Source organism: Stegostoma tigrinum, chromosome X (genome assembly GCF_030684315.1).
Source record: "Stegostoma tigrinum isolate sSteTig4 chromosome X, sSteTig4.hap1, whole genome shotgun sequence".
Lineage (NCBI taxonomy): Eukaryota > Metazoa > Chordata > Chondrichthyes > Orectolobiformes > Stegostomatidae > Stegostoma > Stegostoma tigrinum.
In genome coordinates, this window is record NC_081404.1 from 9,957,201 (window position 1) to 9,962,688 (window position 5,488).

The following is a 5,488-nucleotide window of genomic DNA, read 5'->3' on the forward strand; positions in this document are numbered from 1 at the left end:
AAGGAAACCTAACCAGATAAATAGAAAGTGGGACATAACACCAGCGCTTTGTCGGAGGCTCACTGATGTTACCTGGAATGGTGACGAAACATCTGAAAACTAACCTTCCAGCTCAGTGAGCAAACTCACATCCAGAACCTCAACCTGAGCTACAAATCTTCTCAAAACTCGCTAATCAAATGTGTTTAACGCTGCCTTGAATAAATTCAATGATCAGCCTCCACTATTCGCTAAAGAGAATTCCAGGGTTGTAGTTATCCCCTGAGAAAATAAGTTCCTCCTCGTCTCCATGTTGAATTGGAATTCCTTATTTTTTGTCCCTTGTTTTTGATTTGCGCAATGAACTGGGAACATCCTTTTTAGCATCTACTTATTGGTATTCTTGGTAACTGTCTTGTATTGATGGATTCTAGCTATGTTTTTCCCAATAAAAGAAAACATTCTGTTGCATTCACTCTGATGTCTTTTCAAAATTTGAAATACCTCTACTAGGTGACTGTTCACCCTTATTTTAAGACAACAGGAAAAACAAAAAAGGCCCATGCTTACCTATGCAGTTCTGGTAGCATCTTTTTAAATCATCTTTGAACATTTATTCTGTCTATTAAAAAGTAGTGAAAATATTGAATGTCCTACCACTGGGAATAATTAAGGAGAATTGTATAGATACATTTGACAGCGAAGAAAATAAAGGATTATGATTATTCATTTAGATGGGAAGAGATTTGAACAGATCATGAACACTGGCATGGCCTTGTTGGGCTGAATGGCTCATTTCTGTGCCATAGATCCTACATGTACACATCATGCACGGGTCCCCTCAGAATCTTTTGTTCCAAATAAGATTATTCTCACTCTTAAACTTCAATAAATATAGGCCCAGACTCTTCAACCTTTCCTTGTAAGACACAGCCCTCATTCCAGGAATCAATGGACAGCATTGGCTAGATAAGCAATTAATGTCTATCGTGGCTTGCCTTGGAGCAGGTGGCGGTGAGCTTCCTTAAAACACTGCAGTCTTTGGGTGTAAAGAGACATACAGTGCTGTTGGAGAAGCATTTTGAAGATTTTTAACTCAGTGAGAGTGAAGGAACAGTGATTATGGTTCAAAGTCAGGATCGTGTGTGACTTACAGGGGGACTTGCATGAAGTGGAGTTCGCGTGCATCTGCTGTCTTCCTTCTAAATGGTATAGGTTATTTGGAAGGTGCTATTAGAGAGTCTTGGTGAGTTATTTCTGTGCATTTGTAGAGAGGACACACTTGTTACTGTTACATAGAACATAGAACATAGAACAGTACAGCACAGAACAGGCCCTTCAGCCCACAATGTTGTGCCGACCATTGATCCTCATGGATGCACCCTCAAATTTCTGTGACCATATGCATGTCCAGCAGTCTCTTAAATGACCCCAATGACCTTGCTTCCACAACTGCTGCTGGCAACGCATTCCATGCTCTCACAACTCTCTGCGTAAAGAACCTGCCTCTGACATCCCCTCTATACTTTCCACCAACCAGCTTAAAACTATGACCCCTCGTGCTAGCCATTTCTGCCCTGGGAAATAGTCTCTGGCTATCGACTCTATCTATGCCTCTCATTATCTTGTATACCTCAATTAGGTCCCCTCTCCTCCTCCTTTTCTCCAATGAAAAGAGACCGAGCTCAGTCAACCTCTCTTCATAAGATAAGCCCTCCAGTCCAGGCAGCATCCTGGTAAACCTCCTCTGAACCCTCTCCAAAGCATCCACATCTTTCCTATAATAGGGCGCCCAGAACTGGACGCAGTATTCCAAGTGCGGTCTAACCAAAGTTTTATAGAGCTGCAACAAGATCTCACGACTCTTAAACTCAATCCCCCTGTTAATGAAAGCCAAAACACCATATGCTTTCTTAACAACCCTGTCCACTTGGGTGGCCATTTTAAGGGATCTATGTATCTGCACACCAAGATCCCTCTGTTCCTCCACGCTGCCAAGAATCCTATCCTTAATCCTGTACTCAGCTTTCAAATTCGACCTTCCAAAATGCATCACCTCGCATTTATCCAGGTTGAACTCCATCTGCCACCTCTCAGCCCATCTCTGCATCCTGTCAATGTCCCGCTGCAGCCTACAACAGCCCTCTACACTGTCAACGACACCTCCGACCTTTGTGTCGTCTGCAAACTTGCTGACCCATCCTTCAATTCCCTCGTCCAAGTCATTAATAAAAATTACAAACAGTAGAGGCCCAAGGACAGAGCCCTGTGGAACCCCACTCACCACTGACTTCCAGGCAGAATATTTTCCTTCTACTACCACTCGCTGTCTTCTGTTGGCCAGCCAATTCTGTATCCAAGCAGCTAAGTTCCCCTGTATCCCATTCCTCCTGACCTGTTGATTAGTGGAAGGACTGAATGTTAAAGGTGGCAGATTAGGTGTCACTTGGTTGGTCCATTTTTGTTTTAGTTTCAGCAAAGAGACTAAAGCTGCACATAATCCTCATTAAATGTGGTCTCGCCTTTTACAGTTGTAGCAAAGCTTCCCTGGTTTAAAAGCTCCACCTCCCATGCAATAAAGGCCATCATTCTGATTTCCTTCCTAATTAGTTGCAATGCTGCATGTTGATTTTTTTTTTGTGTGTGTGATTAATGTACAAGGACACCCAGATCCCTCTACTACAGCATTCTGCAGTTTCCCTCTTTTCTGCCAAAGTGGGCGACCTCACTGTTTTCCCACATTATACCTAATTTGCCAAATTTGTGCCCACTCAATTAACCTACCTATATCTTTTCACAGATTACTTGTATCCCCCTCACAACTTGCTTTCGTTACTATTCTCATATCATCAAATTTGGCCACAATACAGTCTAGCTTGGATGAAGATACAGTGTCACCAGTTATAAATAGTTGAAGTCCTAGGACTAATTTCTGTGGCATTCTGCTAGTTACAGTTTGTCACGCTGAAAATAACTTGTGATTTAAGTTCTCTCTTTTTACTGTTAGCTATGCAGTCCTCTATCCATATTAATATGTTGCCCCCAATACTAAAAGCTTTTATGTTACCATATAAAAAGCTTGCCACAAATGTCTTTTGTAGATCCAAATGCTTTGTCTTCTGTGTAAAGTGACAAAATAGTGCCATTTGGTCTACCTGCTGTTTTCCTTGCACCATATGCTTGAGCCACTGCAAACTTTTTCACTTTTCCAGATTTTCCGTCTTTCCATCCCTTCTGCTATTCTGAATCTCAGATATCTTTTTGTATCTCTATCTCTAACTTTTCTCCTCATTGCCGCTTTTTGTCTTGCACTATTATTATTTCAGTTTGTTGATCAATTCCTGGCTTCCATTTAATCAGTCTACAGATAATTGTTTTTCCTATGTGTGTTTTTAACCTTCTTGCCCCTCTTTCTCCTGGCTCTGTTCCTGTTCATAGAATCCCTACGGTGCAGAAAGAGGCTGTTTGAATCTGTACCAACTTTTCAAAGAGCACCCCACCCAGGCCCACTCCCCCAATCTATCCCGATAACCCTACTTTTTTTTTTGAAACCACAGTTACTCCACCTAACCTACACATCCCTGGACACTACAGGATAACTTAGTATGGCCAATCCATGTAACCTGCACATCCTTGGACTGTGGAAAGAAACCAGAGCATCTGGTAGAAGCCCATGCAGACACTGGGAGAACATGCAAACTGCATGCAAACAATCACCCAAGCATAGAATCACACCCAGTCCCTGCCACTGCGAGGCAACAGTGCTAACCTCTCAGCCACTGTGCTGCAGCTGTTCTTCCATAATGTGTCTCAGTTCTGATGAAGGGTCAAAGACCTGAGGTATTAACCTCACCTCCTTTTCTCCACCGATCCTGCCTAACCTGCAAAGTGTTTCCAGCCTCTCTCTCCTCTTTATTTCAAGTTCCTGCTTTTCAGTTAAGCCAGGAGGTACCAAGCAAGTTAGGAGGTACCAAGCTGAAACCAGCTACAGAAGGCAAGACGTCAGATTAACGCTTCCTCAATCAGAACTGCATTTGTATAATTTCCAGTACTTGAAATCTTCATTTGTCACATTATTTTTGTTCCCACTTCCAAATTAGTTAATCTATCAGGGGTAAAAACCAAAGCACAGACTATTTTGATATCCCTGTACTTGGCTCAATATTTTGAAGAATATTAGTAAAATAGGCAACCAGGGCTGAACACTGATCCTTTGTAAATATAAAGGATTAATTATATATATATTGTACATAATGTTTGCTATGCCATGTTTTTGACATTTTTTTAAAAGGTTGTGATTATGCTTAGAATGTTTCAACTGTTACAGGTCTCCAGAACAGTAGAGCTTATAGTCCACATGTATACTTCATTTAAAATGACATAAAAATCTCTGCATTTATTTGTATGGGATCCTGTCAAATGTAGAACAATAAAGAGTGTTTTAATTTAAGAGTAAGCTTCCTGTCCAGTCCTCATTCATCTTTAAGTGCACATTAAAATAGTTGGTGAAATTTTTTTTTTCTTTGTTGATTTTTAAAGTTGAGTTTGAGTCCTCGAGTAATGTCAGCTGAAGGACCAGTTGACTCTGTGCGCATAGAACATAGAACATAGAACAGTACAGCACAGAACAGGCCCTTCAGCCCACAATGTTGTGCCGACCATTGATCCTCATGTATGCACCCTCAAATTTCTGTGACCATATGCATGTCCAGCAGTCTCTTAAATGACCCCAATGACCTTGCTTCCACAACTGCTGCTGGCAACGCATTCCATGCTCTCACAACTCTCTGCGTAAAGAACCTGCCTCTGACATCCCCTCTATACTTTCCACCAACCAGCTTAAAACTATGACCCCTCGTGCTAGCCATTTCTGCCCTGGGAAATAGTCTCTGGCTATCAACTCTATCTATGCCTCTCATTATCTTGTATACCTCAATTAGGTCCCCTCTCCTCCTCCTTTTCTCCAATGAAAAGAGACCGAGTTCAGTCAACCTCTCTTCATAAGATAAGCCCTCCAGTCCAGGCAGCATCCTGGTAAACCTCCTCTGAACCCTCTCCAAAGCATCCACATCTTTCCTATAATAGGGCGCCCAGAACTGGACGCAGTATTCCAAGTGCGGTCTAACCAAAGTTTTATAGAGCTGCAACAAGATCTCACGACTCTTAAACTCAATCCCCCTGTTAATGAAAGCCAAAACACCATATGCTTTCTTAACAACCCTGTCCACTTGGGTGGCCATTTTAAGGGATCTATGTATCTGCACACCAAGATCCCTCTGTTCCTCCACGCTGCCAAGAATCCTATCCTTAATCCTGTACTCAGCTTTCAAATTCGACCTTCCAAAATGCATCACCTCGCATTTATCCAGGTTGAACTCCATCTGCCACCTCTCAGCCCATCTCTGCATCCTGTCAATGTCCCGCTGCAGCCTACAACAGCCCTCTACACTGTCAACGACACCTCCGACCTTTGTGTCGTCTGCAAACTTGCTGACCCATCCTTCAAATC